This window comes from Schistocerca nitens, chromosome 2 (assembly GCF_023898315.1).
Source record: "Schistocerca nitens isolate TAMUIC-IGC-003100 chromosome 2, iqSchNite1.1, whole genome shotgun sequence".
NCBI lineage: Eukaryota > Metazoa > Arthropoda > Insecta > Orthoptera > Acrididae > Schistocerca > Schistocerca nitens.
The window spans coordinates 1,130,015,397-1,130,039,214 of NC_064615.1; positions in this window are offsets into that span (position 1 = coordinate 1,130,015,397).

Below are 23,818 nucleotides of genomic sequence, written 5' to 3' on the forward strand. Positions count from 1 at the left end.
GAATTAACACACAAATTTCGTCAATATGAAATACTCTGGGATCCCTGCATTATCTTTCTAAATCGAGATACGTTTCTACGGAAACGATAGGATTTTCTTTTGGGAGTCGAGTATCTCTTTTCCGATGCATTATTCCTCCATTACTGCATCCCTTGCTCCCTCACATTGACGAATTAACACACAATATGCGTCCATATGAAATACTCTGGATTCCCTGCATTGTCCTTCTAAATCGATATACGTTTCTACAGAAACGATCGGATTTTCTTTGGGGTTCCGAGTATCTCTTTTCCGATGCATTATTCCTCCTTTACTGCATCCCTCGCTACCTCACATTGACGAATTAACACACAATATGCGTCCATATGAAATACTCTGGATTCCCTGCATTATGATTTTAAATCGAGATACGTTTCTAAGGAAATGATAGGATTTTCTTTGGGGTTCCGAGTATCTCTTTTCCGATGCATTATTCCTCCTTTACTGCATCCCTCGCTCCCTCAAATTGTCGAATTAACACACAATTTGCGCCCATATGAAATACTCTGGATTCCTAGCATTGTCCTTCTAAATCGAGATACGTTTCTACGGAAACGATAGAATTTTCTTTGGGGTTCCGCGTATCTCTTTTCCGATGCATTATTCCTCCTTTACTGCATCCCTCGCTCCCTCAAATTCCCGAAATAACAAACAATTTGCGACAATATGAAATACTCTGGGTTCCCTGCATTATCTTTCTAAAACGAGATACGTTTCTACGGAAACGATAGGATTTTCTTTTGGGAGTCGAGTATCTCTTTTCCGATGCATTATTCCTCCTTTACTGCATCTATTCCTCCATTACTGAATCCCCCGCTTTCTCACATTGACGAATTAACACACAATTTGCGTCCATATGATATACTCCGGATTCCCTGCATTGTCCTTCTATATCGAGATACGTTTCTACGGAAACGATAGGATTTTCTTTGGGGTTCCGAGTATCTCTTTTCCGATGCATTATTCATCCTTTACTGCATCCCTCGCTCCCTCACATTGACGAATTAACACACAATTTGCGTCCATATGAAATACTCTGGATTCCCTGCATTGTCTTTCTAAATCGAGATACGTCTCTACGGAAACGATAGGATTTTCTTTGGGGTTCCGAGTATCTTTTTTCCGATGCATTATTACTCCTTTACTGCATCCCTCGCTCCCTCACATTGACGAATTAACATACAAATTGCGTCCATATGAAATACTCTGGAATCACTGCATTGTCCTTCTAAATCGAGAGACGATTCTACGGAAACGTCAGGATTTTCTTTGGGGTTCCGAGTATGTCTTTTCCGATGCATTATTCCTCCTTTACTGCATCCCTCGCTTGCTCACATTGACGAATTAACACACAATTTGCGTCCATATGAAATGTGGTGTCACCGCTAGACACCACACTTGCTAGGTGGTAACTTAAATCGGCCGCGGTCCTGTAGTACATGTCGGACCCGCGTGTCGCCACTGTGTATTCGCAAACGTAGCGCCACCACAGGGCAGGTCACAAGACACGGACATGACCTCGCCCCAGTTGTACGGACGACATAGCTTGCGACTAGACCTACCAAGTATTCCTCTCATTTGCCGAGAGACAGATTAAATAGCCTTCAGCTAGTCCATCGCTACTACCTAGCAAGGCGCCATGTGTATCATTGCTAATTGCTTACTACTATGCAAGAGATGTATTTCAACAAGAAGAACATCATTAAAAGTTAAGTAGATGACAATCTTTCTTCTTTTCTTTATAGTTTTTCATCCAGTCTCCTGTTTCAGAATTTACGCCCGTCTGCGTTAGTTTCGCGTGCACCTAGCCACTCATTGTGTCGAGACCTTAGGGAATCGACACAACATGAAATACTCTGGATTCCCTGCATTGTCCTTCTAAATCGAGATACGTTTCTACGGAAACGATAGGATTTTCTTTGGGGTTCCGCGTATCCCTTTTCCGATGCATTATTCCTCCATTACTGCATCCCTCGCTCCCTCACATTGACGAATTAACACACATTATGCGTCCATATGAAATACTCTGGATTCCCTGCATTGTGATTTTAAATCGAGATACGTTTCTACGGAAATGATTGGATTTTCTTTGGGGTTCCGAGTATCTCTATTCCGATGCATTATTCCTCCTTTACTGCATCCCTCGCTCCCTCAAATTGTCGAATTAACACACAATTTGCGCCCATATGAAATACTCTGGATTCCTAGCATTGTCCTTCTAAATCGAGATACGTTTCTACGGAAACGATAGAATTTTCTTTGGGGTTCCGCGTATCTCTTTTCCGATGCATTATTCCTCCTTTACTGCATCCCTCGCTCCCTCACTTTGACGAATTAACACACAATTTGCGTCCATATGAAATACTCTGGATTCCCTGCATTGTCTTTCTAAATCGAGATACGTTTCTACGGAAACGATAGGATTTTCTTTGGGGTTCCGAGTATCTCTTTTCCGATGCATTATTCCTCCTTTACTGCACCCCTCGCTCCCTCACATAGATGAATTAACACACAATTTGCGTCCATATGAAATACTCTGGATTCCCTGCATTGTCCTTCTAAATCGGGATTCGTTTCTACCGAAACGACAGGATTTTCTTTGGGGTTCCGAGTATCTCTTTTCCGATGCATTATTCCTCCTTTACTGCATCCCTCGCTCCCTCACATGGCCGAATTAACACACAAATTTCGTCAATATGAAATACTCTGGGATCCCTGCATTATCTTTCTAAATCGAGATACGTTTCTACGGAAACGATAGGATTTTCTTTTGGGAGTCGAGTATCTCTTTTCCGATGCATTATTCCTCCATTACTGCATCCCTCGCTCCCTCACATTGACGAATTAACACACAATATGCGTCCATATGAAATACTCTGGATTCCCTGCATTGTCCTTCTAAATCGATATACGTTTCTAAAGAAACGATCGGATTTTCTTTGGGGTTCCGAGTATCTCTTTTCCGATGCATTATTCCTCCTTTACTGCATCCCTCGCTACCTCACATTGACGAATTAACACACAATTTGCGTCCATATGAAATACTCTGGATTCCCTGCATTGTCCTTCTAAATCGACATACGTTTCTACGGAAACGATAGGATTTTCTTTGGGGTTCCGAGTATCTCTTTTCCGATGCATTATTCCTCCTTTACTGCATCCATCGCTCCCTCACATTGACGAATTAACACACAATTTGCGTCCATATGAAATACTCTGGATTCCCTGCATTGTCCTTCTAAATCGAGATACGTTTCTACGGAAACGATAGGATTTTCTTTGGGGTTCCGCGTATCCCTTTTCCGATGAATTATTCCTCCATTACTGCATCCCTCGCTCCCTCACATTGACGAATTAACACACAATATGCGTCCATATGAAATACTCTGGATTCCCTGCATTGTGATTTTAAATCGAGATACGTTTCTACGGAAATGATAGGATTTTCTTTGGGGTTCCGAGTATCTCTTTTCCGATGCATTATTCCTCCTTTACTGCATCCCTCGCTCCCTCAAATTGTCGAATTAACACACAATTTGCGCCCATATGAAATACTCTGGATTCCTAGCATTGTCCTTCTAAATCGAGATACGTTTCTACGGAAACGATAGAATTTTCTTTGGGGTTCCGCGTATCTCTTTTCCGATGCATTATTCCTCCTTTACTGCATCCCTCGCTCCCTCAAATTCCCGAAATAACAAACAATTTGCGACAATATGAAATACTCTGGGTTCCCTGCATTATCTTTCTAAAACGAGATACGTTTCTACGGAAACGATAGGATTTTCTTTTGGGAGTCGAGTATCTCTTTTCCGATGCATTATTCCTCCTTTACTGCATCTATTCCTCCATTACTGAATCCCCCGCTTTCTCACATTGACGTATTAACACACAATTTGCGTCCATATGATATACTCCGGATTCCCTGCATTGTCCTTCTATATCGAGATACGTTTCTACGGAAACGATAGGATTTTCTTTGGGGTTCCGAGTATCTCTTTTCCGATGCATTATTCATCCTTTACTGCATCCCTCGCTCCCTCACATTGACGAATTAACACACAATTTGCGTCCATATGAAATACTCTGGATTCCCTGCATTGTCTTTCTAAATCGAGATACGTCTCTACGGAAACGATAGGATTTTCTTTGGGGTTCCGAGTATCTTTTTTCCGATGCATTATTACTCCTTTACTGCATCCCTCGCTCCCTCACATTGACGAATTAACATACAATTTGCGTCCATATGAAATACTCTGGAATCACTGCATTGTCCTTCTAAATCGAGAGACGATTCTACGGAAACGTCAGGATTTTCTTTGGGGTTCCGAGTATGTCTTTTCCGATGCATTATTCCTCCTTTACTGCATCCCTCGCTTGCTCACATTGACGAATTAACACACAATTTGCGTCCATATGAAATACTCTGGATTCCCTGCATTGTCCTTCTAAATCGAGATACGTTTCTACGGAAACGATAGGATTTTCTTTGGGGTTCCGCGTATCCCTTTTCCGATGCATTATTCCTCCATTACTGCATCCCTCGCTCCCTCACATTGACGAATTAACACACAATATGCGTCCATATGAAATACTCTGGATTCCCTGCATTGTGATTTTAAATCGAGATACGTTTCTACGGAAATGATTGGATTTTCTTTGGGGTTCCGAGTATCTCTATTCCGATGCATTATTCCTCCTTTACTGCATCCCTCGCTCCCTCAAATTGTCGAATTAACACACAATTTGCGCCCATATGAAATACTCTGGATTCCTAGCATTGTCCTTCTAAATCGAGATACGTTTCTACGGAAACGATAGAATTTTCTTTGGGGTTCCGCGTATCTCTTTTCCGATGCATTATTCCTCCTTTACTGCATCCCTCGCTCCCTCAAATTCCCGAAATAACACACAATTTGCGACAATATGAAATACTCTGGGTTCCCTGCATTATCTTTCTAAAACGAGATACGTTTCTACGGAAACGATAGGATTTTCTTTTGGGAGTCGAGTATCTCTTTTCCGATGCATTATTCCTCCTTTACTGCATCTATTCCTCCATTACTGAATCCCCCGCTTTCTCACATTGACGAATTAACACACAATTTGCGTCCATATGATATACTCCGGATTCCCTGCATTGTCCTTCTATATCGAGATACGTTTCTACGGAAACGATAGGATTTTCTTTGGGGTTCCGAGTATCTCTTTTCCGATGCATTATTCATCCTTTACTGCATCCCTCGCTCCCTCACATTGACGAATTAACACACAATTTGCGTCCATATGAAATACTCTGGATTCCCTGCATTGTCTTTCTAAATCGAGATACGTCTCTACGGAAACGATAGGATTTTCTTTGGGGTTCCGAGTATCTTTTTTCCGATGCATTATTACTCCTTTACTGCATCCCTCGCTCCCTCACATTGACGAATTAACATACAATTTGCGTCCATATGAAATACTCTGGAATCCCTGCATTGTCCTTCTAAATCGAGAGACGATTCTACGGAAACGTCAGGATTTTCTTTGGGGTTCCGAGTATGTCTTTTCCGATGCATTATTCCTCCTTTACTGCATCCCTCGCTTACTCACATTGACGAATTAACACACAATTTGCGTCCATATGAAATTCTCTGGATTCCCTGCATTGTCCTTCTAAATCGAGATACGTTTCTACAGAAACGATAGGATTTTCTTTTGGGAGTCGAGTATCTCTTTTCCGATGCATTATTCCTCGTTTACTGCATCTATTCCTCCTTTACTGCATCCCTCGCTCCCTCACATTGACGAATTAACACACAATTTGCGTCCATATGAAATACTCTGGATTCCCTGCATTGTCTTTCTAAATCGAGATACGTTTCTACGGAAACGATAGGATTTTCTTTGGGGTTCCGAGTATCTCTTTTCCGATGCATTATTCCTCCTTTACTGCACCCCTCGCTCCCTCACATAGATGAATTAACACACAATTTGTGTCCATATGAAATACTCTGGTTTCCCTGCATTGTCCTTCTAAATCGGGATTCGTTTCTACCGAAACGACAGGATTTTCTTTGGGGTTCCGAGTATCTCTTTTCCGATGCATTATTCCTCCTTTACTGCATCCCTCGCTCCCTCACATTGCCGAATTAACACACAAATTTCGTCAATATGAAATACTCTGGGATCCCTGCATTATCTTTCTAAATCGAGATACGTTTCTACGGAAACGATAGGATTTTCTTTTGGGAGTTGAGTATCTCTTGTCCGATGCATTATTCCTCCATTACTGCATCCCTCGCTCCCTCACATTGACGAATTAACACACAATATGCGTCCATATGAAATACTCTGGATTCCCTGCATTGTCCTTCTAAATCGAGATACGTTTCTACGGAAACGATAGGATTTTCTTTGGGGTTCCGAGTATCTCTTTTCCGATGCATTATTCCTCCTTTACTGCATCCCTCGCTACCTCACATTGACGAATTAACACACAATTTGCGTCCATATGAAATACTCTGGATTCCCTGCATTGTCCTTCTAAATCGACATACGTTTCTACGGAAACGATAGGATTTTCTTTGGGGTTCCGAGTATCTCTTTTCCGATGCATTATTCCTCCTTTACTGCATCCCTCGCTCCCTCACATTGACGAATTAACACACAATTTGCGTCCATATGAAATACTCTGGATTCCCTGCATTGTCCTTCTAAATCGAGATACGTTTCTACGGAAACGATAGGATTTTCTTTGGGGTTCCGCGTATCCCTTTTCCGATGCATTATTCCTCCATTACTGCATCCCTCACTCCCTCACAATGACGAATTAACACACAATATGCGTCCATATGAAATACTCTGGATTCCCTGCATTGTGATTTTAAATCGAGATACGTATCTACGGAAATGATTGGATTTTCTTTGGGGTTCCGAGTATCTCTTTTCCGATGCATTATTCCTCCTTTACTGCATCCCTCGCTCCCTCAAATTGTCGAATTAACACACAATTGCGCCCATATGAAATACTCTGGATTCCTAGCATTGTCCTTCTAAATCGAGATACGTTTCTACGGAAACGATAGAATTTCCTTTGGGGTTCCGCGTATCTCTTTTCCGATGCATTATTCCTCCTTTACTGCATCCCTCGCTCCCTCAAATTCCCGAAATAACACACAATTTGCGACAATATGAAATACTCTGGGTTCCCTGCATTATCTTTCTAAAACGAGATACGTTTCTACGGAAACGATAGGATTTTCTTTTGGGAGTCGAGTATCTCTTTTCCGATGCATTATTCCTCCTTTACTGCATCTATTCCTCCATTACTGAATCCCCCGCTTTCTCACATTGACGAATTAACACACAATTTGCGTCCATATGATATACTCCGGATTCCCTGCATTGTCCTTCTATATCGAGATACGTTTCTACGGAAACGATAGGATTTTCTTTGGGGTTCCGAGTATCTCTTTTCCGATGCATTATTCATCCTTTACTGCATCCCTCGCTCCCTCACATTGACGAATTAACACACAATTTGCGTCCATATGAAATACTCTGGATTCCCTGCATTGTCTTTCTAAATCGAGATACGTCTCTACGGAAACGATAGGATTTTCTTTGGGGTTCCGAGTATCTTTTTTCCGATGCATTATTACTCCTTTACTGCATCCCTCGCTCCCTCACATTGACGAATTAACATACAATTTGCGTCCATATGAAATACTCTGGAATCCCTGCATTGTCCTTCTAAATCGAGAGACGATTCTACGGAAACGTCATGATTTTCTTTGGGGTTCCGAGTATGTCTTTTCCGATGCATTATTCCTCCTTTACTGCATCCCTCGCTTACTCACATTGACGAATTAACACACAATTTGCGTCCATATGAAATACTCTGGATTCCCTGCATTGTCCTTCTAAATCGAGATACGTTTCTACAGAAACGATAGGATTTTCTTTTGGGAGTCGAGTATCTCTTTTCCGATGCATTATTCCTCGTTTACTGCATCTATTCCTCCTTTACTGCATCCCTCGCTCCCTCACATTGACGAATTAACACACAATTTGCGTCCATATGATATACTCCGGATTCCCTGCATTGTCCTTCTATATCGAGATACGTTTATACGGAAACGATAGGATTTTCTTTGGGGTTCCGAGTATCTCTTTTCCGATGCATTATTCATCCTTTACTGCATCCCTCGCTCCCTCACATTGTCGAAGTAACACACAATTTGCGTCCATATGAAATACTCTGGATTCCCTGCATTGTCTTTCTAAATCGAGATACGTCTCTACGGAAACGATAGGATTTTCTTTGGGGTTCCGAGTATCTCTTTTCCGATGCATTATTCCTCCTTTACTGCATCCCTCGTTCCCTCACATTGACGAATTAACACACAATTTGCGTCCATATGAAATACTCTGGATTCCCTGCATTGTCCTTCTAAATCGGGATTCGTTTCTACGGAAACGATAGGATTTTCTTTGGGGTTCCGAGTATCTCTTTTCCGATGCATTATTCCTCCATTACTGCATCCCTCGCTCCCTCACATTGACGAATTAACACACAATATGCGTCCATATGAAATACTCTGGATTCCCTGCATTGTCCTTCTAAAGCGAGATACGTTTCTACGGAAACGATAGGATTTTCTTTGGGGTTCCGAGTATCTCTTTTCCGATGCATAATTCCTCCTTTACTGCATCCCTCGCTCCCTCACATTGACGAATTAACACACAATTTGCGTCCATATGAAATACTCTGGATTCACTGCATTGTCCTTCTAAATCAGGATACGTTTCTACGGAAACGATAGGATTTTCATTGGGGTTCCGAGTATCTCTTTTCCGATTCATTATTCCTCCTTTACTGCATCCCTCGCTTCCTCACATTGACGAATTAACACACAATTTGCGACCATATGATATACTCTGGATTCCCTGCATTGTCCTTCTAAATCGAGATGCGTTTCTACGGAAACGATAGGATTTTCTTTGGGGATCTGAGTATCTCTTTTCCGATGCATTATTCCTCCTTTACTGCATCCCTTGATCCCTCACATTGACGAATTAGCACACAATTTGCGTCCATATGAAATACTCTGGATTCCCTGCATTGTCCTTCTAAATCGAGATACGTTTCTACGGAAACGATATGATTTTCTTTAGGGTTCCGAGTATCTCTTTTCCGATGCATTATTCCTCCTTTACTGCATCCCTCGTTCCCTCACATTGACGAATTTACACACAATTTGCGTCCATATGAAATACTCTGGGTTCCCTGCATTATCTTTCTAAAACGAGATACGTTTCTACGGAAACGATAGGATTTTCTTTTGGGAGTCGAGTATCTCTTTTCCGATGCATTATTCCTCCTTTACTGCATCTATTCCTCCTTTACTGCATCCCTCGCTCCCTCAAATTGACGAATTAACACACGATTTGCGTCCATATGATATACTCCGGAATCCCTGCATTGTCCTTCTATATCGAGATACGTTTTTACGGAAACGATAGGATTTTCTTTGGGGTTCCGAGTATCTCTTTTCCGATGCATTATTCCTCCTTTACTGCATCCCTAGCTCCCTCACATTGACGAATTAACACACAATTTGCGTCCATATGAAATACTCTGGATTCCATGCATTGTCCTTCTAAATCGAGATACGTTTCTACGGAAACGATAGGATTTTCTTTGTGGTTCCGCGTATCTCTTTTCCGATGCATTATTCATCCTTTACTGCATCCCTCGCTTCCTCACATTGACGAATTAACACACAAATTGCGTCCATATGAAATACTCTGGATTCCCTGCATTGTCCTTCTAAATCGAGATACGTTTCTACGGAAACGATATATTTTCTTTGGGGTTCCGAGTATCTCTTTTCCGATGCATTATTCCTCCTTTACTGCATCCCTCGCTCCCTCACATTGACGAATTAACACACAATTTGCGTCCATATGAAATACTCTGGATTCGCTTCATTGTCCTTCTAAATCGAGATACGTTTCTACGGAAACGATAGGATTTTCTTTGGGGTTCCGAGTATCTCTTTTCCGATGCATTATTCCTACTTTACTGCATCCCTCGCTCCCTCACATTGACGAATTAACACACAATTTGCGTCCATATGAAATACTCTGGATTCCTTGCATTGTCCTTCTAAATCGAGATACGTTTCTACGGAAACGATAGGATTTTCTTTGGGGTTCCGAGTATCTCTTTTCCGATGCATTATTCCTCCTTTACTGCATCCCTCGCTCCCTCACATTGCCGAAATAACACACAATTTGCGTCAATATGAAAAACTCTGGGTTCCCTGCATTATCTTTCTAAAACGAGCTACGTTTCTACGGAAACGATAGGATTTTCTTTTGGGAGTCGAGTATCTCTTTTCCGATGCATTATTCCTCCTTTACTGCATCTATTCCTCCTTTACTGCATCCCTCGCTCCCTCACATTGACGAATTAACACACAATTTGCGTCCATATGATATACTCCGGATTCCCTGCATTGTCCTTCTATATCGAGATACGTTTCTACGGAAACGATAGGATTTTCTTTGGGGTTCCGAGTATCTCTTTTCCGATGCATTATTCATCCTTTACTGCATCCCTCGCTCCCTCACATTGACGAATTAACACACAATTTGCGTCCACATGAAATACTCTGGATTCCCTGCATTGTCCTTCTATATCGAGATACGTTTATACGGAAACGATAGGATTTTCTTTTGGGCGTCGAGTATCTCTTTTCCGATACATTATTCCTCGTTTACCGCATCTATTCCTCCTTTACTGCATCCCTCGCTCCCTCACATTGCCGAATTAACACACAATTTGCGTCCATATGATATACTCCGGATTCCCTGCATTGTCCTTCTATATCGAGATACGTTTCTACGGAAACGATAGGATTTTCTTTGGGGTTCCGAGTATCTCTTTTCCGATGCATTATTCATCCTTTACTGCATCCCTCGCTCCCTCACATTGACGAATTAACACACAATTTGCGTCCATATGAAATACTCTGGATTCCCTGCATTGTCTTTCTAAATCGAGATACGTCACTACGGAAACGATAGGATTTTCTTTGGGGTTCCGAGTATCTATTTTCCGATGCATTATTACTCCTTTACTGCATCCCTCGCTCCCTCACATTGACGAATTAACATACAATTTGCGTCCATATGAATTACTCTGGAATCCCTGCATTGTCCTTCTAAATCGAGATACGATTCTACGGAAACAACAGGATTTTCTTTGGGGATCCGAGTATCTCTTTTCCGATGCATTATTCCTCCTTTACTGCATCCCTCGCTCCCTCACATTGCCGAATAAACACACACATTGCGTCCATATGTGATACTCTGGGTTCCCTGCATTATCTTTCTAAATCGAGATACGTTTCTACGGAAACGATAGGATTTTCTTTTGGGAGTCGAGTATCTCTTTTCCGATGCATTATTCCTCCATTACTGCATCCCTCGCTCCCTCACATTGACGAATTAACACACAATATGCGTCCATATGAAATACTCTGGATTCCCTGCATTGTCCTTCTAAATCGAGATACGTTTCTACGGAAACGATAGGATTTTCTTTGGGGTTCCGAGTATCTCTTTTCCGATGCATAATTCCTCCTTTACTGCATCCCTCGCTCCCTCACATTGACGAATTAACACACAATTTGCGTCCATATGAAATACTCTGGATTCACTGCATTGTCCTTCTAAATCAGGATACGTTTCTACGGAAACGATAGGATTTTCATTGGGGTTCCGAGTATCTCTTTTCCGATGCATTATTCCTCCTTTACTGCATCCCTCGCTTCCTCACATTGACGAATTAACACACAATTTGCGACCATATGATATACTCTGGATTCCCTGCATTGTCCTTCTAAATCGAGATGCGTTTCTACGGAAACGATAGGATTTTCTTTGGGGATCCGAGTATCTCTTTTCCGATGCATTATTCCTCCTTTACTGCATCCCTTGATCCCTCACATTGACGAATTAGCACACAATTTGCGTCCATATGAAATACTCTGGATTCCCTGCATTGTCCTTCTAAATCGAGATACGTTTCTACGGAAACGATATGATTTTCTTTAGGGTTCCGAGTATCTCTTTTCCGATGCATTATTCCTCCTTTACTGCATCCCTCGTTCCCTCACATTGACGAATTTACACACAATTTGCGTCCATATGAAATACTCTGGGTTCCCTGCATTATCTTTCTAAAACGAGATACGTTTCTACGGAAACGATAGGATTTTCTTTTGGGAGTCGAGTATCTCTTTTCCGATGCATTATTCCTCCTTTACTGCATCTATTCCTCCTTTACTGCATCCCTCGCTCCCTCAAATTGACGAATTAACAGACGATTTGCGTCCATATGATATACTCCGGAATCCCTGCATTGTCCTTCTATATCGAGATACGTTTTTACGGAAACGATAGGATTTTCTTTGGGGTTCCGAGTATCTCTTTTCCGATGCATTATTCCTCCTTTACTGCATCCCTAGCTCCCTCACATTGACGAATTAACACACAATTTGCGTCCATATGAAATACTCTGGATTCCATGCATTGTCCTTCTAAATCGAGATACGTTTCTACGGAAACGATAGGATTTTCTTTGTGGTTCCGCGTATCTCTTTTCCGATGCATTATTCCTCCTTTACTGCATCCCTCGCTTCCTCACATTGACGAATTAACACACAAATTGCGTCCATATGAAATACTCTGGATTCCCTGCATTGTCCTTCTAAATCGAGATACGTTTCTACGGAAACGATATATTTTCTTTGGGGTTCCGAGTATCTCTTTTCCGATGCATTATTCCTCCTTTACTGCATCCCTCGCTCCCTCACATTGACGAATTAACACACAATTTGCGTCCATATGAAATACTCTGGATTCGCTTCATTGTCCTTCTAAATCGAGATACGTTTCTACGGAAACGATAGGATTTTCTTTGGGGTTCGGAGTATCTCTTTTCCGATGCATTATTCCTACTTTACTGCATCCCTCGCTCCCTCACATTGACGAATTAACACACAATTTGCGTCCATATGAAATACTCTGGATTCCTTGCATTGTCCTTCTAAATCGAGATACGTTTCTACGGAAACGATAGGATTTTCTTTGGGGTTCCGAGTATCTCTTTTCCGATGCATTATTCCTCCTTTACTGCATCCCTCGCTCCCTCACATTGCCGAAATAACACACAATTTGCGTCAATATGAAATACTCTGTGTTCCCTGCATTATCTTTCTAAAACGAGATACGTTTCTACGGAAACGATAGGATTTTCTTTTGGGAGTCGAGTATCTCTTTTCCGATGCATTATTCCTCCTTTACTGCATCTATTCCTCCTTTACTGCATCCCTCGCTCCCTCACATTGACGAATTAACACACAATTTGCGTCCATATGATATACTCCGGATTCCCTGCATTGTCCTTCTATATCGAGATACGTTTCTACGGAAACGATAGGATTTTCTTTGGGGTTCCGAGTATCTCTTTTCCGATGCATTATTCATCCTTTACTGCATCCCTCGCTCCCTCACATTGACGAATTAACACACAATTTGCGTCCACATGAAATACTCTGGATTCCCTGCATTGTCCTTCTATATCGAGATACCTTTATACGGAAACGATAGGATTTTCTTTTGGGCGTCGAGTATCTCTTTTCCGATACATTATTCCTCGTTTACTGCATCTATTCCTCCTTTACTGCATCCCTCGCTCCCTCACATTGCCGAATTAACACACAATTTGCGTCCATACGATATACTCCGGATTCCCTGCATTGTCCTTCTATATCGAGATACGTTTATACGGAAACGATAGGATTTTCTTTGGGGTTCCGAGTATCTCTTTTCCGATGCATTATTCATCCTTTACTGCATCCCTCGCTCCCTCACATTGACGAATTAACACACAATTTGCGTCCATATGAAATACTCTGGATTCCCTGCATTGTCTTTCTAAATCGAGATACGTCTCTACGGAAACGATAGGATTTTCTTTGGGGTTCCGAGTATCTATTTACGATGCATTATTACTCCTTTACTGCATCCCTCGCTCCCTCACATTGACGAATTAACATACAATTTGCGTCCATATGAATTACTCTGGAATCCCTGCATTGTCCTTCTAAATCGAGATACGATTCTACGGAAACAACAGGATTTTCTTTGGGGATCCGAGTATCTCTTTTCCGATGCATTATTCCTCCTTTACTGCATCCCTCGCTTACTCACATTGACGAATTAACACACAATTTGCGTCGATATGAAATACTCTGGATTCCCTGCATTGTCCTTCTAAATCGAGATACGTTTCTACAGAAACGATAGGATTTTCTTTGGGGATCCGAGTATCTCTTTTCCGATGCATTATTTCTCCTTTACTGCATCCCTCGTTCCCTCACATTGACGAATTAACACACAATTTGCGTCCATATGAAATACTCTGGATTCCCTGCATTGTCCTTCTAAATCGGGATTCGTTTCTACGGAAACGATAGGATTTTCTTTGGGGTTCCGAGTATCTCTTTTCCGATGCATTATTCCTCCTTTACTGCATCCCTCGCTCCCTCACATTGCCGAATTAACACTCAAATTGCGTCCATATGAGATACTCTGGGTTCCCTGCATTATCTTTCTAAATCGAGATACGTTTCTACGAAAACGATAGGAATTTCTTTTGGGAGTCGGGTATCTCTTTTCCGATGCATTATTCCTCCATTACTGCATCCCTCGCTCCCTCACATTGCGAATTAACACACAATATGCGTCCATATGAAATACTCTGGATTCCCTGCATTGTCCTTCTAAATCGAGATACGTTTCTACGGAAACGATAGGATTTTCTTTGGGGTTCCGAGTATCTCTTTTCCGATGCATAATTCCTCCTTTACTGCATCCCTCGCTCCCTCACATTGACGAATTAACACACAATTTGCGTCCATATGAAATACTCTGGATTCACTGCATTGTCCTTCTAAATCAAGATACGTTTCTACGGAAACGATAGGATTTTCATTGGGGTTCCGAGTATCTCTTTTCCGATGCATTATTCCTCCTTTACTGCATCCCTCGCTTCCTCACATTGACGAATTAACACACAATTTGCGACCACATGATATACTCTGGATTCCCTGCATTGTCCTTCTAAATCGAGATGCGTTTCTACGGAAACGATAGGATTTCCTTTGGGGATCCGAGTATCTCTTTTCCGATGCATTATTCCTCCTTTACTGCATCCCTTGGTCCCTCACATTGACGAATTAGCACACAATTTGCGTCTATATGAAATACTCTGGATTCCCTGCATTGTCCTTCTAAATCAAGATACGTTTCTACGGAAACGATATGATTTTCTTTAGGGTTCCGAGTATCTCTTTTCCGATGCATTATTCCTCCTTTACTGCATCCCTCGTTCCCTCACATTGACGAATTTACACACAATTTGTGTCCATATGAAATACTCTGGGTTCCCTGCATTATCTTTCTAAAACGAGATACGTTTCTACGGAAACGATAGGATTTTCTTTTGGGAGTCGAGTATCTCTATTCCGATGCATTATTCCTCCTTTACTGCATCTATTCCTCCTTTACTGCATCCCTCGCTCCCTCAAATTGACGAATTAACACACAATTTGCGTCTATATGAAATACTCTGGATTCCCTGCATTGTCCTTCTAAATCAAGATACGTTTCTACGGAAACGATATGATTTTCTTTAGGGTTCCGAGTATCTCTTTTCCGATGCATTATTCCTCCTTTACTGCATCCCTCGTTCCCTCACATTGACGAATTTACACACAATTTGTGTCCATATGAAATACTCTGGGTTCCCTGCATTATCTTTCTAAAACGAGATACGTTTCTACGGAAACGATAGGATTTTCTTTTGGGAGTCGAGTATCTCTATTCCGATGCATTATTCCTCCTTTACTGCATCTATTCCTCCTTTACTGCATCCCTCGCTCCCTCAAATTGACGAATTAACACACAATTTGCGTCCATATGATATACTCTGGATTCCCTGCATTGTCCTTCTATATCGAGATACGTTTTTACGGAAACGATAGGATTTTCTTTGGGGTTCCGAGTATCTCTTTTCCGATGCATTATTCCTCCTTTACTGCATCCCTCGCTCCCTCACATTGACGAATTAACACACAATTTGCGTCCATATGAAATACTCTGGATTCCATGCATTGTCCTTCTAAATCGAGATACGTTTCTACGGAAACGATAGGATTTTCTTTGTGGTTCCGCGTATCTCTTTTCCGATGCATTATTCCTCCTTTACTGCATCCCTCGCTTCCTCACATTGACGAATTAACACACAAATTGCGTCCATATGAAATACTCTGGATTCCCTGCATTGTCCTTCTAAATCGAGATACGTTTCTACGGAAACGATAGATTTTTTTGGGGGTTCCGAGTATCTCTTTTCCGATGCATTATTCCTCCTTTACTGCATCCCTCGCTCCCTCACATTGCCGAAGTAACATACAATTTGCGTCAATATGAAATACTCTGGGTTCCCTGCATTATCTTTCTAAAACGAGATACGTTTCTACGGAAACGATAGGATTTTCTTTGGGGTTCCGAAGATCTCTTTTCCGATGCATTATTACTCCTTTACTGCACCCCTCGCTCCCTCACATAGACGAATTAACACACAATTTGCGTCCATATGAAATACTCTGGATTCCCTGCATTGTCCTTCTAAATCGGGATTCGTTTCTACCGAAACGACAGGATTTTCTTTGGGGTTCCGAGTATCTCTTTCCCGATGCATTATTCCTCCTTTACTGCATCCCTCGCTCCCTCACATTGCCGAATTAACACACAAATTTCGTCCATATGAAATACTCTGGGATCCCTGCATTATCTTTCTAAATCGAGATACGTTTCTACGGAAACGATAGGATTTTCTTTTGGGAGTCGAGTATCTCTTTTCCGATGCGTTATTCCTCCTTTACTGCATCCCTCGCTCCCTCACATTGCCGAATTAACACACAAATTGCGTGCAAATGAAATACTCTGGGTTCCCTGCATTATCATTCTAAATCGAGATACGTTTCTACGGAAACGATAGGATTTTCTTTTGGGAGTCGAGTATCTCTTTTCCGATGCATTATTCCTCCATTACTGCATCCCTCGCTCCCTCACATTGACGAATTAACACACAATATGCGTCCATATGAAATACTCTGGATTCCCTGCACTGTCCTTCTAAATCGAGATACGTTTCTACGGAAACGATAGGATTTTCTTTGGGGTTCCGAGTATCTCTTTTCCGATGCATTATTCCTCCTTTACTGCATCCCTCGCTCCCTCACATTGACGAATTAACACACAATTTGCGTCCATATGAAGTACTCTGGATTCCCTGCATTGTCCTTCTAAATCAAGATACGTCTCTACGGAAACGATAGGATTTTCATTGGGGTTCCGTGTATCTCTTTTCCGATGCATTATTCCTCCTTTACTGCATCCCTCGCTCCCTCACATTGACGAATTAACACACAATTGCGTCCATATGAAATACTCTGGATTCCCTGCATTGTCCTTCTAAATCGAGATACGTTTCTACGGATAAGATAGGATTTTCTTTGGGGTTCCGAGTATCTCTTTTCCGATGCATTATTCCTCCTTTACTGCATCCCTCGCTTTCTCACATTGACGCATTAACACACAATTTGCGTCCATATGAAATACTCTGGATTCCCTGCATTGTCCTTCTAAATCGAGATACGTTTCTACGGAAACGATAGGATTTTCTTTGGGGTTCCGAGTATCTCTTTTCCGATGCATTATTCCTCCTTTACTGCATCCCTCGCTCCCTCACATTGACGAATTAACACACAATTTGCATCCATATGAAATACCCTGGATTCCCTTCATTGTCCTTCTAAATCGAGATACGTTTCTACGGAAACGATAGGATTTTCATTGGGGTTCCGAGTATCTCTTTTCCGATGCATTATTCCTCCTTTACTGCATCCCTCGCTACCTCACATTGACGAATTAACACACAATTTGCGTCCATATGATATACTCTGGATTCCCTGCATTGTCCTTCTAAATCGAGATACGTTTCTACAGAAACGATAGGATTTTCTTTGGGGTTCCGAGTATCTCTTTTCCGATGCATTATTCCTCCTTTACTGCATCCCTCGGTCCCTCACATTGACGAATTGGCACACAATTTGCGTCCATATGAAATACTCTGGATTCCCTGCATTGTCCTTTTAAATCGAGATACGTTTCTACGGAAACGATATGATTTTCTTTGGGGTTCCGAGTATCTCTTTTCCGATGCATTATTCCTCCTTTACTGCATCCCTCGTTCCCTCACAATGACGAATTAACACACAATTTGCGTCCATATGAAATACTCTAGATTCCTTGCATTGTCCTTCTAAATCGAGATACGTTTCTACGGAAACGATAGGATTTTCTTTGGGGTTCCGAGTCTCTCTTTTCCGATGCATTATTCCTCATTTACTGCATCCCTCGCTCCCTCACGTTGCCGAATTAACACACAATTTGCGTCCATATGAAATACTCTGGGTCCCCTGCATTATCTTTCTAAAACGAGATACGTTTCTACGGAAACGATAGGATTTTCTTTTGGGAGTCGAGTATCTCTTTTCCGATGCATTATTCCTCCTTTACTGCATCTATTCCTCCTTTACTGCATCCCTCGCTCCCTCACATTGACGAATTAACACACAATTAGCGTCCATATGATATACTACAGATTCCCTGCATTGTCCTTGTATATCGAGATACGTTTTTACGGAAACGATAGGATTTTCTTTGGGGTTCCGAGTATCTCTTTGCCGATGCATTATTCCTCCTTTACTGCATCCCTCGCTCCCTCACATTGACGAATTAACACACAATTTGCGTCCATATGAAATACTCTGGATTCCATGCATTGTCCTTCTAAATCGAGATACGTTTCTACGGAAACGATAGGATTTTCTTTGTGGTTCCGCGTATCTCTTTTCCGATGCATTATTCCTCCTTTACTGCATCCCTCGCTTCCTCACATTGACGAATTAACACACAAATTGCGTCCATATGAAATACTCTGGATTCCCTGCATTGTCCTTCTAAATCGAGATACGTTTCTACGGAAAAGATTGGATTTTCTTTGGGGTTCCGCGTATCCCTTTTCCGATGCATTATTCCTCCTTTACTGCATCCCTCGCTCCCTCACTTTGACGAATTAACACACAATATGCGTCCATATGAAATACTCTGGATTCCCTGCATTGTCCTTCTAAATCGAGATACGTTTCTACGGAAACGATAGGATTTTCTTTGGGGTTCCGAGTATCTCTTTTCCGATGCATTATTCCTCCTTTACTGCATCACTCGCTCCCTCACATTGACGAATTAACACACAATTGCGTCCATATGAAATACTCTGGATTCCCTGCATTGTCCTTCTAAATCGAGATACGTTTCTACGGAGACTATAGGATTTTCTTTGGGGTTCCGAGTATCTCTTTTCCGATACATTATTCCTCCTTTACTGCATCCCTCGCTTACTCACATTGACGAATTAACACACAATTTGCGTCCATATGAAATACTCTGGATTCCCTGCATTGTCCTTCTAAATCGAGATACGTTTCTACGGAAAAGATTGGATTTTCTTTGGGGTTCCGCGTATCCCTTTTCCGATGCATTATTCCTCCTTTACTGCATCCCTCGCTCCCTCACTTTGACGAATTAACACACAATATGCGTCCATATGAAATACTCTGGATTCCCTGCATTGTCCTTCTAAATCGAGATACGTTTCTACGGAAACGATAGGATTTTCTTTGGGGCTCCGAGTATCTCTTTTCCGATGCATTATTTACTGCATCCCTCGCTCCCTCACATTGACGAATTAACACACAATTTGCGTCCATATGAAATACCCTGGATTCCCTTCATTGTCCTTCTAAATCGAGATACGTTTCTACGGAAACGATAGGATTTTCATTGGGGTTCCGAGTATCTCTTTTCCGATGCATTATTCCTCCTTTACTGCATCCCTCGCTACCTCACATTGACGAATTAACACACAATTTGCGTCCATATGATATACTCTGGATTCCCTGCATTGTCCTTCTAAATCGAGATGCGTTTCTACGGAAACGATAGGATTTTCTTTGGGGATCCGAGTATCTCTTTTCCGATGCATTATTCCTCCTTTACTGCATCCCTTGGTCCCTCACATTGACGAATTAGCACACAAATTGCGTCTATATGAAATACTCTGGATTCCCTGCATTGTCCTTCTAAATCGAGATACGTTTCTACGGAAACGATATGATTTTCTTTAGGGTTCCGAGTATCTCTTTTCCGATGCATTATTCCTCCTTTACTGCATCCCTCGTTCCCTCACATTGACGAATTTACACACAATTTGCGTCCATATGAAATACTCTGGGTTCCCTGCATTATCTTTCTAAAACGAGATACGTTTCTACGGAAACGATAGGATTTTCTTTTGGGAGTCGAGTATCTCTTTTCCGATGCATTATTCCTCCTTTACTGCATCTATTCCTCCTTTACTGCATCCCTCGCTCCCTCAAATTGACGAATTAACACACAATTTGCGTCCATATGATATACTCCGGATTCCCTGCATTGTCCTTCTATATCGAGATACGTTTTTACGGAAACGATAGAATTTTCTTTGGGGTTCCGAGTATCTCTTTTCCGATGCAATATTCCTCCTTTACTGCATCCCTCGCTCCCTCACATTGACGAATTAACACACAATTTGCGTCCATATGAAATACTCTGGATTCCATGCATTGTCCTTCTAAATCGAGATACGTTTCTACGGAAACGATAGGATTTTCTTTGTGGTTCCGCGTATCTCTTTTCCGATGCATTATTCCTCCTTTACTGCATCCCTCGCTTCCTCACATTGACGAATTAACACACAAATTGCGTCCATATGAAATACTCTGGATTCCCTGCATTGTCCTTCTAAATCGAGATACGTTTCTACGGAAACGATAGATTTTCTTTGGGGTTCCGAGTATCTCTTTTCCGATGCATTATTCCTCCTTTACTGCATCCCTCGCTCCCTCACATTGACGAATTAACACACAATTTGCGTCCATATGAAATACTCTGGATTCCCTTCATTGTCCTTCTAAATCGAGATACGTTTCTACGGAAACGATAGGATTTTCTTTGGGGTTCCGAGTATCTCTTTTCCGATGCATTATTCCTACTTTACTGCATCCCTCGCTCCCTCACATTGACGAATTAACACACAATTTGCGTCCATATGAAATACTCTGGATTCCTTGCATTGTCCTTCTAAATCGAGATACGTTTCTACGGAAACGATAGGATTTTCTTTGGGGTTCCGAGTATCTCTTTTCCGATGCATTATTCCTCCTTTACTGCATCCCTCGCTCCCTCACATTGCCGAAATAACACACAATTTGCGTCAATATGAAATACTCTGGGTTCCCTGCATTATCTTTCTAAAACGAGATACGTTTCTACGGAAACGATAGGATTTTCTTTTGGGAGTCGAGTATCTCTTTTCCGATGCATTATTCCTCCTTTACTGCATCTATTCCTCCTTTACTGCATCCCTCGCTCCCTCACATTGACGAATTAACACACAATTTGCGTCCATATGATATACTCCGGATTCCCTGCATTGTCCTTCTATATCGAGATACGTTTCTACGGAAACGATAGGATTTTCTTTGGGGTTCCGCGTATCTCTTTTCCGATGCATTATTCTTCCTTTACTGCATCCCTCGCTCCCTCACTTTGACGAATTAACACACAATATGCGTCCATATGAAATACTCTGGATTCCCTGCATTGTCCTTCTAAATCGAGATACGTTTCTACGGAAACGATAGGATTTTCTTTGGGGTTCCGAGTATCTCTTTTCCGATGCATTATTCCTCCTTTACTGCATCCCTCGCTCCCTCACATTGACGAATTAACACACAATTGCGTCCATATGAAATACTCTGGATTCCCTGCATTGTCCTTCTAAATCGAGATACGTTTCTACGGAGACTATAGGATTTTCTTTGGGGTTCCGAGTATCTCTTTTCCGATGCATTATTCCTCCTTTACTGCATCCCTCGCTTTCTCACATTGACGAATTAACACACAATTTGCGTCCATATGAAATACTCTGGATTCCCTGCATTGTCCTTCTAAATCGAGATACGTTTCTACGGAAACGATAGGATTTTCTTTGGGGCTCCGAGTATCTCTTTTCCGATGCATTATTTACTGCATCCCTCGCTCCCTCACATTGACGAATTAACACACAATTTGCGTCCATATGAAATACCCTGGATTCCCTTCATTGTCCTTCTAAATCGAGATACGTTTCTACGGAAACGATAGGATTTTCATTGGGGTTCCGAGTATCTCTTTTCCGATGCATTATTCCTCCTTTACTGCATCCCTCGCTACCTCACATTGACGAATTAACACACGATTTGCGTCCATATGATATACTCTGGATTCCCTGCATTGTCCTTCTAAATCGAGATGCGTTTCTACGGAAACGATAGGATTTTCTTTGGGGATCCGAGTATCCCTTTTCCGATGCATTATTCCTCCTTTACTGCATCCCTTGGTCCCTCACATTGACGAATTAGCACACAATTTGCGTCTATATGAAATACTCTGGATTCCCTGCATTGTCCTTCTAAATCGAGATACGTTTCTACGGAAACGATATGATTTTCTTTAGGGTTCCGAGTATCTCTTTTCCGATGCATTATTCCTCCTTTACTGCATCCCTCGTTCCCTCACATTGACGAATTTACACACAATTTGCGTCCATATGAAATACTCTGGGTTCCCTGCATTATCTTTCTAAAACGAGATACGTTTCTACGGAAACGATAGGATTTTCTTTTGGGAGTCGAGTATCTCTTTTCCGATGCATTATTCCTCCTTTACTGCATCTATTCCTCCTTTACTGCATCCCTCGCTCCCTCAAATTGACGAATTAACACACAATTTGCGTCCATATGATATACTCCGGATTCCCTGCATTGTCCTTCTATATCGAGATACGTTTTTACGGAAACGATAGGATTTTCTTTGGGGTTCCGAGTATCTCTTTTCCGATGCAATATTCCTCCTTTACTGCATCCCTCGCTCCCTCACATTGACGAATTAACACACAATTTGCGTCCATATGAAATACTCTGGATTCCATGCATTGTCCTTCTAAATCGAGATACGTTTCTACGGAAACGATAGGATTTTCTTTGTGGTTCCGCGTATCTCTTTTCCGATGCATTATTCCTCCTTTACTGCATCCCTCGCTTCCTCACATTGACGAATTAACACACAAATTGCGTCCATATGAAATACTCTGGATTCCCTGCATTGTCCTTCTAAATCGAGATACGTTTCTACGGAAACGATAGATTTTCTTTGGGGTTCCGAGTATCTCTTTTCCGATGCATTATTCCTCCTTTACTGCATCCCTCGCTCCCTCACATTGACGAATTAACACACAATTTGCGTCCATATGAAATACTCTGGATTCCCTTCATTGTCCTTCTAAATCGAGATACGTTTCTACGGAAACGATAGGATTTTCTTTGGGGTTCCGAGTATCTCTTTTCCGATGCATTATTCCTACTTTACTGCATCCCTCGCTCCCTCACATTGACGAATTAACACACAATTTGCGTATATATGAAATACTCTGGATTCCTTGCATTGT